This window comes from Amblyomma americanum, chromosome 3 (assembly GCF_052857255.1).
Source record: "Amblyomma americanum isolate KBUSLIRL-KWMA chromosome 3, ASM5285725v1, whole genome shotgun sequence".
NCBI classification, from domain to species: Eukaryota; Metazoa; Arthropoda; class Arachnida; order Ixodida; family Ixodidae; genus Amblyomma; species Amblyomma americanum.
The window spans coordinates 2,333,285-2,345,851 of NC_135499.1; the positions used below are offsets into that span (position 1 = coordinate 2,333,285).

The 12,567-nt window shown below is 49.2% G+C and overlaps 1 long non-coding RNA gene across 1 annotated transcript; it reads left to right on the top strand.

The window, feature by feature from the left end:
- The first annotated feature begins 3,466 nt into the window (after window positions 1-3,466).
- Window positions 3,467-9,514, top strand: LOC144122837 (uncharacterized). The gene is made up of 3 exons (XR_013312912.1): window positions 3,467-3,638; window positions 4,391-4,484; window positions 5,745-9,514. It is a non-coding gene; the product is annotated as an uncharacterized LOC144122837 (long non-coding RNA).
- Window positions 9,515-12,567: the final 3,053 nt, after the last annotated feature.

The following is a 12,567-nucleotide window of genomic DNA, read 5'->3' on the forward strand; positions in this document are numbered from 1 at the left end:
ACTACCGAGCATGCTACCTTGGGGGTGTACCGCCGTACGGGACCTCTTGCTTCATAATTCTTCAACATATTTACATGGGAAACCTTCTTTGTGTCATCTATCATTACCTCAATCCGTGTCATTATTCCAACGCGTCACATGGTAAGGGCCCTTCCCCTGCATCAGTAACTTATTATGATGCGTGGGTAGCAGGATGAGAACCTTGTTGCCTGCATTAAGATTCCTGTGAGTGGCTTTCTTGTCGTAGTAGCCCTTATAGCGTTCGCGCGCCCGTTCCAGGTCTTGATGTGCCAGCCTGCATGTTTCCTCCAACTTGTCCCGCAACTCAAGAATATGGTCAAGTAAAAAACTAGTTTGGGCGAGTTGGTTCATGTTGAAAGAAAAACTGGTCAGTCCTGTCTTTTGTGTGCCTTCTATGTCCCCGTTTCTTGCGCCATTACCAGTTTTTCTTTCAACTCAAGAATGTATGTGTATGTTGTCTTGAGATCTGATGCAATCTCCTTATTAGCCCAGAGCTCCTTGAGGATTGTAAGTGGACCTCTAACGGTTCTCCCATACAACATTTCGAAGGGCGAGAAACCAAGACTCGTTCGCGGTACTGCGTGGTAAGCGAACATAACAGCTGGGAGATATCTATCCAAATCAGTAGGTCTCTCCTGGCACATTGTCTTGATAATATTTTTGAGGGTGCCGTTGAACCGCTCTATAGGCCCATTACACATGGGATGGTAAGGCGTTGTTAGTAACTCCCTTACTGACAAAAGGCGGTTAACCTCCATCATTAGCTCCGATGTGAAGTTCGAGCCCCGGTCACTCAAAACTTTCCTCGGGAACCCATAACGCTAGAACATCTCCACAAGACCCTCCGCCACTTGGATACTGTCAATAGTCGTCAATGGAACAGCGTCAGGATAACGAGTGGCCTCGCCAGCCAGAGTAAGCACATATCTATTGACTCTGGCGGAAGCTGGAGAGATAGTCCCCCCAGTGTCAATAACCACTCTTTGAAACAGTAGGTCGATGGCTGGCATCTTGCCCAAAGGTACGGGACCAACTCTTCCCTTTGGACTCTGAGCGCTGGCACGTCACATGAGCGAACAAAGCGTTTAACGTCACTCTGGACACTGGAAGCGCCTCTGCGCTGCCCTGAGAGACACTCGCCGCCCTGACCGAGCGTGGCGAATTCTCCACGCCATGCTGCACCCCCCTGTGACGCGCTGCCCTGCACTGGCCATCGCCCACGGCTACGACACCGCGACGCTCGTGGAGACGCTGGCAGACAGCTTCGCTGCACCGAACTGCGGGGCGCAAAACATCGCGCCCCCCAACCTCCCTCGGCCACCTGTCAGCAGCCGGCTGGGCGTCACCATCGCGAGGCTGTGCAGGGCAGACTTGGCTGCCCACGAACTGGAGCGTGCGCTCGAATCACGCCGCGACAGCCGCAGTGCCCCCGGTGTCGATGGCATCACATACAAGATGCTGCTAAACATCGACAGGGGGCAGCGGCCAGCTCTGCTCGCGGCGTACAACGAGATCTGGCGCAGTGGAAACATTCCGGCCGAGTGGAGGAGCGCGATCGTGGTCCCCATCCACAAGAAGGGCAAGCCACAGGGTGTGACTTCCTCGTACCGGCCGGTGTCGCTTACATCATCGGCGGGCAAGATCCTGGAGGCGGTGGCGCTCCACAGACTGGAATGGATAGCCGCCGTTCGCGAGGCCCTGTCTCCCGAGCAAAGCGGTTTCCGCGCCGGACGCTGAACAGCGGACTGCATCGCCCAAGTGATGTGTATGCTGGAACAGGCAAAGGCAGAGCGTCAGGAGGCATATCTGGTGCTTCTCGATGTGCGCAGCGCTTTCGACATGCTGCCGCACGAGGTCATCATGGACGCACTCCGCTGGCTGGGCGTTTCCGCGCGGCTACTCCGCTACGTGGAGGCCTTTTTGACTGGCCGCACATTCCAAGTGCGAGTGGGCAGCACCTGCAGCACCGAGCGAGCGGTCACCAAGGGAGTCCCGCAGGGCAGCGTCATCAGCCCATTTCTATTCAACTTGGCGCTCGCACGGCTGCCGCTCTCTCTGCCGAGCTCCAAGCATTCCATCCGGGTGGTCATCTACGCCGACGACATCGCCATCGTCGCTACGGCCCCTACCCTGCATGGACCCGAGCTTCGGAGAGAGGTGCAGGCGTCGCTGGATGCCATCTCACGGTATCTGACGGGAATCGGCCTATCAGCCTCCCCGGAAAAGACTGTGGCGATGCTGTTCAGCCCGAGGCGACTGGCAACCAACACCACACCGCCCCTGCAGCTACAAGGCACTCCCCTCCCATGGTAGCACAGAGGAAAGTACCTGGGCCTGAGCATCGACTCCAAGCTCAGCTACAAGGCTGCGGTAGGTGAGCTGAGATTGATCAACAAGCGCGTCGCCGCTTTCGCGTCCCGTCTGCTCGCGCGCGGAGAGGGAGCCACGCCCACCCTTCCCCTTCGCCTGTACGAGGGTACCGCATCGGCGCGCGTACTATACGCGCTGCCGCTCCTGCAGCTTCGCCCCGCGCAGTGGGAACAACTGGACCGCGACCAGCGCGCAGCAATGCGGAGATTCGCGGGCCTCCCGAAGGGATCCAACATCGGTCCAACTCACGCGGAACTCTGTGTCTGGCCGGTCTCGCTTCGCGCGGAGCGCACGGCGCTCAATCATATCGAGCGCCTGCATCGAGCAACTGGCACGGCAGAAATCATCGCCGACCTGAGAGCGTCGCCGCGCTCACGCATGGGACAGGCGCGACGAGATTTCGACTTTGTTGTTCGCGCGAAGCCAGCCCCAGCACCACCTCGCCAGCCGCCCCATCGAGCACCGGCGCTCCGAATCGAGACCACCATCCCGGGAGTGCAGAGCAAGCAACGCACGCCGCACTGCGCAATCCGGCAGGAGACCGCTCAGCGAGTGGAATTGGACTACGCCTCCCGTGTCCATCTCTACACGGACGGGTCCGTCTCCCGGGATGGCAACTCGGCCACAGCCGAACTTCTTCGGACAACGTAGGGGCTCTGACCTTCCCCCAAGCGCCGCACCAAAAGGCGAAAAGTGCACTTTGCGCGCTGGCTCGCTACATTGACAAGGCGGGTCTCCTCAGACGCTTTTGACAGAAGTCCACTTCCTCGTATTGTGCCCGCCAGCGCTGACACAAAGCCCATGCTAGGGAGCTAGGGAGCCTACATGTCGCGCCCCCTCCCGGCTTAGGGTGGTGACTTCCTTTGACACAGCTAGAGTGACACAGCACATGCCGCCTCCCGCTAAGACCCATGTTGCCAGCGCGTGTGTTGTCATGGTTACGGGAAGACGCCGCGCCATCTTGTTCCCCGCCGTGCATAGGCGCGCATTAGCTGCTGCAGCAGTTGCGTCTTCATCGCCGTTCATCGTTGAGTGGGACAGTCATATGTTGTCGGTTGTTGCACTAAGTGCGCCAGGAAGCTTACGCAGCAGCAATGCCCGGGTGTTGCGTTCCGCAGTGCTCGAACCACTGCAGGAAGGGCACACGGATGTTTCGTTTCCCGGCCGACTCCAACCGAAGAAAACGTTGGCTGGCACAAGTAAAGCGAGACTGCTGGGAACCCACTGCTGCTTCTCGCATATGTTCTGTGAGTACCGTACCTTTTTCTCTTTTGTTACCTGCTCGCTTGTTATGTTTGGTGTACTGTGCTTCACGTTTACGATAATTAAACCACGGCCGCCTCGAACGGCGTGCGCGGCGTGGGTTTGATAACAGGCTACGCATTGCGGGCGTGGGTGCAATCTTCTCGTTAGTTTTTAGATGCGCTGGCGGCGTGTCTCGAGCACCAAGGGCGAGAAGCAACGGTTCGCATTCGCCCTCGCTGACTGTAATTCTCACGCGAGTGCACTCACGATATATTGGCGCCCGCTTCCTTGTTTGCGCTGTAATACATGCGCCAAGACTCATGTCAGAGAACATGACTGAGGTAGTGAAAATAAATTTCTACATCTCTCTGACATTGTACGCGTTCGCTGTTTCGTGAGCGCTGTGGTCGGAGGAACTTAATTTCAGTCAGGTCTCGTTATCTAGGCACCGTTCTGCTGTACGACGCTATTCGGTAGAAAAAGATTGGAAACCCAAGATCAGACTAAAAGAACACATTTTGTATATGCCCGGTTACTGGCATGCATATGAAGCCTTTAGGAAGCCCTTATCCAGTTTTTTTAGCTTGGCACTATAGCCTGGTAAAAGACAGCATGTGAAAACATTACAGCAGGTAGAAACAGCTCTGTAGTTGTAACGCTAGTCATGTTCCGGTTTGCAGCATTTGTCACAGTTATGTGCAGGTATGAATATACTTCTTGATGCTTATGAAGTACTTGCTGCCATTCATTTCAGGCACATTTTGAAGAAACAAGTTTCGAGCAAAACAGACAGGATGGCTTAAAGAAGCTAAGGCCAGATGCGGTTCCCACACTTTTTACTTATCGAGGTAAGCTTCTAATTTTGATCCATCTCTTAAATACAACTCTGCCTCATTCATATGAAATGTTTGCAAAGAAATTTGTCTACACGTATACGGTAGTGCTGTGGTTGCTTTGTGCAAGCTCAAAAATGTGCGCTCATCTGCTTTTAGAAGGCTGCAAAGAAAGGTTCATCACCATCAGCATTTCAAGGTCCATAGCAGGACGAAGCCTATCCTACTGACTTCCCTTTAACCGGTTCCTGTGCCATCTGTGGCCACATTATCCACACGAACTTCTTGGTCTATTGATATGGCTTTTATATCCAAGCATTCCTACAGCGCATGTTTGCATCAGCATCTAGATCCCTAGCTAGAAATTTGTTGGGATCCATGCAATTCATTTCTTGTAAAACTAAATTGCGGGCATAAAAAAATATGTATATTGCACGTTATTGTAGGATCATGCATTCGAACAGCACCTTCAAACATAAAATCACCTTAAGCCGTGTTTTAACGGCTTCTGCATTACCTCTGGCTCATTTTTCACTGTAGATTGAAAAAAAAATGAATGAATGACAATTGAAATCTTCCGTGTAAGCCATAAAGGTATAAAGTATGGCACTAAACAAAACTTTTGCCACCTAACTCTCTGCCTACCCCTACTATATTTGCTTTTCTTGAACACCCACTGCTTCCCTAAGGGACTACTGTTTATCTTCTCTACACATTGAATGCACTCATATATATGATACTAAGATCCAAAACGTAACACACAGATATAGCCTTGTATTCAAAGAGCACAAGGCCACCTATAGTGTGTTTATACTTTGTATAGCATCGTTTTTTCTTTATAATTCACCCGACGCCTGCGAGAAAGGGGGCGTCTAGAATCAAACAAATATCCTAAAGCAGACTGCATACTGTGCTGTCTCATTTGTTCTATGTCACCTGGCACAGAAGCTAAAATGGCAAAATTCAGGACGATTAGTAATTCTAGTTGCATCAATGGTACCTCAGCTGCTAACACAACCTGCTGTTGAGCACAATTTTGCACGACTGAATCATTGCCAGTTGTAGCATGCTTTCCGACGCTGTTAAATATGCACTGGCGGTAAGAAATCTAAAGCCCCCCAGTACAGCTTTGGGATCTTAAAACCCAACTGATATTGCTACTCCTGAAGTTTATTTGGAAGTTTTATGCAGGTACTAGGTTGCGCTTCTGTAAATGCAGAATTTCTGCAGTTCTTGAGTGTAGTGCTACCCTATTGACTGAATTTTTTATTTCAGCCATCCCGAAACACCGGAAGCCTCCGAAGAAGCGGTCTTGCTTTCGTCCGGCCACGCCAACGCAAAGCCCAGTACTTGACCCCACCGGAAATGAACCATGTGGTAGTGCTGCTCTAGAGCCTGTCTTCGCATCAACAGCCGAACAAACACAAGACTCGGCTGTGAGTGACAGCATGAGTTCCCAGGACACTGTCAGTCCACTACAATGTGCTCAGGTACCAGGGTATGATCTACCTTTAACAACCACCTTGCTGCCGCCCAAAGCTGTCGACACTGTTATCTATGCAGACAGCGTTGCCCATTCCTTTCTGAGAACAGATAAAGCCAGTGGGGAAGATTCCACTGATGCAAGTCGACTTGCTCTGCCCGCAGCTTCACCCATGGAGGCCGAATCCTTAAGCGCTGAAAGGTCACAGCATAGTAATGAGCGATCAAGTAAAGAAATACCTCAAGCTGCATTCACACTTGGTTCAAGTACGGCTTCAACTGACTTGTCTCTTCAAAGACAGAATGCTGAGCTGAGAAAGAGAAATAAGGACTTGGCCCAAAAGTACAGAAACCTACAGAGGCTTCACGAGCAAACAAAGAGAAAACTGCGCAGTCTTGTAAAGAAGTCACAGTCGCCACAACAAAAAATGATAACCTTGGAACAATTACCGTTCCTCAAACACGACCAGAGAAGGGCTTTGACGGTGAAAACTACGAAGGGCCTTAAGTGGTCTGAGAAGACTATTCGAGAGGCCCTTCAAATAAAGCACGCATGTGGAACAGCAGGCTATGAATTATTAAGATCATTATCATATCCACTGCCATGCAATAGGACATTAATACGAAGGCTTCAAAATATTAAATTTTTTCCTGGAGTTCTTCATGAAGTTTTTAATGTCCTGAAATCCAAAGTAGCCACAATGCAAGACATAGAAAAAGACTGTGTGCTCTTCATGGATGAGATGGAAATCTCCCAAGGATTTGACCACGATCGCTCGCTTGATTGCTTTTTTGGGAGCACTACATTGCCGGAGTCCGCTACAGATGTTGCCAACCATGCTCTTGTGTTCATGGTTGGTGGCGTGAACACGAGATGGAAACAGGTTATCGCCTATCACTTCACTGGAAGGTCGATAGATGGCTCTATTTTGAAGGACATTGTGTTCCACTTGATTGAGCTTTGTTTTCAAATCTCGCTTAGAGTGCTTGTTGTCACAAGTGACATGGGAGCTGCCAACCGTGCAGTTTGGCGCCTGCTTGGCTTGTCCAACCACAGAAACTCACAGACTGTCTGCTGTATTCCGCACCCGCACCTCCGTGGCAGGCAACTATTCTTTATGGCTGACCCCGCCCACGTCTTGAAGAACATCCGTGCCCAACTACTCCGAGTGGGAGAATTCACTCTGGGTGAAGAAACTGTTAAGGAACAAAGTCTTCCTTCTGGCACTGTCAAGGTGGAGCATGTTGAAGCAGTGTTGAAGTACGACTGTCAAAGTGAGCTGAAGATTGCAAATAGGCTGTCGGAAATCCACATCAGCAGTGGACATTTCACTACCATGAAAGTGAACATTGCTGTGCAATTGTTCCGTGAGGCTCCTGCTGCTATCCGATATTTAATCCAACAAAAAATTTTGCCCCCCGAAGCAGAGGCTACAGCGTGGTTTTTTAACCTCGTGAGCAGGTGGTACACCCTTATGTCGGCCAGACATCCGGTTGTTGCTCTGAGCGATATAGATCCTTCAAAGCATAAAGAGGCCACTGCGCTTTTGGAACTGACGTGCAGCACTTTCCGTCAAATGAAAATGGGAGCAACGGCACATTGGAAGCCTTCACAAGCTGGCCTTCTGGCATCGACCACTGTTGCTCTCAGCCTGTCGCAAGACCTCTTGGACAACCAAAGCTACAAGTATGTGCTTCTTGGCCGGCTCGTACAAGATTGTCTCGAAAACATATTCTCTGTGTTGAGACTCAAGAAGCCGGTCCCTAGTGCATACGACGTTAAGTGTGCACTGAAGCTGATTTGTGTTGGACAGTTCATGCACACACCTACAAATTCTAGCTACGAGGTTGATGACAGCTTGCATCTAGCTGACCTCCTTGACCCAACTATCCAGAGACATGAAGGACAAAACCAAGAGCCTGAAGAGCTAGAAAACCTGTTTGTGTGTGCTCTCACAGAAGCAGAATGTGACATTCTTGCTTATCTAGGAGGATTCCTGGTCAAGTCTGTCATGAAGTCCATTGGTAACTGTAGTGACTGCAAAAATGCCCTTGTTGGAGATGCTACAAATCAGTATAGCAATCTTATTAAGCTTAAAGAGTACGTGAAAAATTCTGAGAACCTCATTTATCCAACGCAAGCAGTGATTAATGTCCTTATAGAATGTGAGGAGCAGTTTAAGACTTTTGCAGATATGAAGGAAATCATGGTGCTCAAAACCCCATTTGCTAGCATTCTGAATGCCCTGTGCAAGGCTGTCAAGTTGAACTTAGGTTGCTGTGAAACACATCATGCTCAGGCAGGGAAGGTCCTCCTGACAAAATATGTGAGGACAAGACTGAGGATCCATCTACGACAGCAGCATGCATAGAGGGTGGATGGAATGTCTAGCAAAACATGTGCCGCAACAAACCTGGTCTGAACTCTGAGAAGGATGGTAACATCATATGCTTAGATGCTTGCAGTCAGCTAGTTAATGATTTGGCCTTGCTTTCGTTGTTTTCCTATAGTTTGACACAACTCAAGAAAATAGGGGAGATGTCCTTAAAGAATTCTATCCAGCCAATGGCGCCAACCGATTTTCATGACACCATGTTTAATGCTGGGAAGTTGCATCGCTGGGAGTGGCAGATGAACGGCAGTTAACCGTGGCTTAATCGGATTGACCGCGTTGTCATGAAAATCGGTCACTGCTATTGGCTGGAGGGAAACGGTCGGGGGGCATCTGCCACTACTTCCTTGGGTTGTACCCGAATATAGCACTCTGACACTTTCACTGTGTATGTCGTGTGTACTTTGCTCGCCTGTAAATTGTTCACGTCTTTCAGCATATTTTTATGTCACCTCTCTGTAGCAAGCTGTTGCTTGCAGATTGTGTGCACTAACCAATGAAGCTGCTTTGCTTCAGTCAGCATTTGGAAATAGCAAACTGATTTACAGTGCGCGCCACTAGTGTGTTCATCAAAGGTGAAGTTTTTAGGAGCAAGTGTTGGAACTAGATGCAAATGTGTAAACCACTGTTTCAAGTCTTTTGTGAAGTGCGTAACAGTCTTATTTTTGTGGCTGGAGCATCACTACCATGCCTTGCATTATTTAGGGGCTGTAAAACATACGCTCCCACAGAGTTGCCGTGGTGTTTCTCATTATCATTTGAGTTGTTTGCATTACTAGTCCTGCTAATTTAGCCCATTTATTGTGTCCTCTGTACTGCACTCATGCAATTTGTTCATGGCTATCAGTATATTTTGTTTTATGTAGAAGTGTTCATTGAGCAACGAAGCTGCTTTACTTCGGTCAATGTTTAAAAATAATAAGCCTGTTTGCAATTACACCATCAGTGTGCGCACCAGATATGTTTTACAGGAGTGACTGATATGTGTACAAAAATTTCACTGGTTTCACAGATGCTGATAATGGAAGAATGTAATTTCATATGCACTTTAGCTGGCTGCGGATGCTTATATATTCTGTCAGTTTGCTTGAGAAAGAATATGAGCACCTCCCCTTTAATTGACAGTTGCCAGAAGTGTGTCGGCAATAAAAGAAGCTTCTTGAATGTTTACACGAAGGCGTCTGAAAATGTCATTTGGTTTCTTGATTTTAGGTTTTCTCACTTGTCCCATTGTTTGTATTGCTCCTCTTTCTCTGATTCCATTCCAGCAAGTCTCATGTTACACTCTGAACATTTGAGCCTCCTACTGAACACCCTGTGTAAGTTAGTTTCTCAGCACACGTGGAAAAATGGTAGGCAATGTGAAATGAAGCACTGCTTTAATGTTAACTCAATGGCAATCTGTACAAAACTAAGACGCTTACAACACTCGATCTTAATTTGTTAACATCAGCCTCAAGATTCCCTAAATTTTTTTAAGTATGTTTATACCTTTTGCTGAAGCTACAGTGTGCTAGTATGGGGTTGCATAGCTCATTGCGTAGAGCATGTGTAATTGCTCACAGAAGAGCAAAATGCACAAACTAATGGTACATTGCACACGGAAATGCCATTGTGATGTCGGTAATAGAACTACTGGGGCACTTAAGTCTCTTCCCGTGCTGTGAATGCATAAGCATTAGGTGCTACTGTTTTGCTTCTGTTGCGTGGTTTTATTTTGAACCTACATAGACCAGCGTTAGCTCGGTTTACCGTTACATTTTCGATTCTACTCATCGAGACCTTTCAACGATATATGACGATGCTATAGCATTAGGTTCAATTTTAAGTCAAATAAATAATTAATGGTAATTAAGACCTGCGATTACTCCGGTGGAATTATACTCGACATAAGCTATCCAACGATATATAGCTTGATGATGGAGCATAACGATTGATTTTTAATCACGGTTATCTAATTAATGGTCGGTAAGACAAGATTAGTTCAGTGCAATTGTACTCAACATAAGCTATCCAGCGACTTAGTGATGTAGCGTAAATTTCAATTACATTACAATTAACTAATTACCGGTAATTAATTGAGACCTACAATTAGTCCGGTGCAATTATACTCGACATAAGCTATCCAACGATAGAACACTTGCGGCGATTATGCCCGACATAAGCTACACAGCCACTACGGCCACATTCTGTACAGGCCGCGCATGAACCAAGTAATTGATAAGCATTAAAAAGTGGGCCTGCGTAATCTTTTGATTACCGTCATAACATTAAATTCTGAACGCCCAACACCTAAGCTCGGTTAGTGCTCATCGTGAGGAGGAACCCTTTTTACGTAATTGATAAGCGCTGCCTTTTGGCGCGATGACGCGCGCAGAGGAGAGACCCGTTCGGAGTGTAATGCACCGTCGCTGAGAACTGCTCTATGTCGTCGGAACGGCGTCATCTGTTGGTACTAACTTCGAAAGAAACACCGATAAACTAGAATATAAACTAATGTTGTAGATCGCCCCAGCGACCACGCCACTGAAAGCCGGGGATGCTCTCTTCAAGGGGAACAACATGGCTGCCCGTCATGTTTAGCGGCCGTTTTCGGCAACACTGGGAGAGATGTCACCACCCTAAGCCAGGCGGCAGGCGGCATGTATGTAGGCTCCCTAGCCCGTGCGCCCCCTCTTCGGATGCCAGCAGACCCGCTGCCCCCCTCGCACCGCCGTGCGTTGACCCCGTGCTGTTTGTGCCCTCTCCCTTCGTCAGTTTCCCCCGACCAGACCCGTTTTCTACTCTGTCTCTTTTCTCCCCCTTTCCCCCCTCCCCATGTGCCGCGCAGCGAAGGTGATCTCTAAATTGAGAGAGACAGTTGCACGCGCTGCACAGAACTATTTCCAACAAGAATAGAATCACAGAAGAAGAGCGACGAATGCCGACGGCCGCCGCATGGAACGCTGCAAGTCGGGAGGGTGCCGCCGAGCCGCAACGCTCTCGCAACATCGGCAAGAGGACTAGTGCATTTTTGCTTTCGTTCAGCTGTAATCGACCAAAGCTGTCATGGGGGCAGCTGACTATAGGTTTCAGGGTTTGTTTTGAGTCTCTGTCGAGGAGCTGCACATTTAGCACTTGTCGCTTGCGCGAAAGCTGCTGTGAAATTCAGCACAACTTCGTGTTTCGAAACACGAAACTTGTGCTTGTTGCAAATGGGTTGCAAGCCCCAAGGGTAGCGTTGGCCTGGCGGCCTGGGGCACAGCTGGAAACATCCGAAGGTCCCGGCAAAGGATCAGTCGACTGGCAACAGAACAACTTGTTTATTCTGGCATCGCAAAAGAGCAGCCGGTCAGGGCGACCACGTTACTCGAAGGAAGAAATCGAAGTCTCTCTTTGGCGTCCGGGGCAGCGGCTTTTATACCCTCGGAGTCGAGGGCAAGAAGGAACGGCTCTGGATGAGGCGCCCGATACGGCGACGCTCGGACATGTTCAGACGTGACGTGCGCGTCCGCCGGGCCGGCGCCGGTCAGACCTCCTCGCCTCCCAGTTGGGGAGCTCCTCTCCCCGGCTGCCGCGCTTTGACAAGCGTGGGCACCAACATGCACACACACACACACGCACACACGACGACACGTGGCATTGAAACTTGCCTGGACGCGCTTGGCGGGAGGCGTTACGGCAGCACTGAACGGGCCCAAAATGACCGCCACTTTGAACGAAGCCCCAGCGTCCGTTGCATCCGCGCCGGTTATACCGCGCGTCGTAGGCGAAACGTAACATGCTGTACATATATATCTTTTATATATATATATGAAGTACTTTTTCGGTAACATTTTCTCTAATAAAGTAGACGAAACGCTTCGGTTAATTTTATTGGATTATATTTAGGTGTTCTCGCTGTGTACGTACTACATTTGCGAACGAGTAAACACATGCAATGTGAATAACGCAGGAAACACAGTCGTGCAACACTCGTTTTTATTCGCGTGCAATATCAATCGCGGACATGTTACAGAAGTACAGCAAGCAGGGCCCATATGTGCACATGAGAAGCATTTATTGGCAGCGACGCAGTTTTCGAAACTTATGCCGCTGCCTTTGCGCTTCCCTCTGTTTGTTGAGGCCCTTGACAAAAAAACGAAACCTTAAGAGAACATAAGACTTTACAACGGTAGATAAAACTGCCTTTTCATGCTCTGAGCAGCCAAGTTGAGGAAAAGACAGTGTCTGTAGCTGACTCG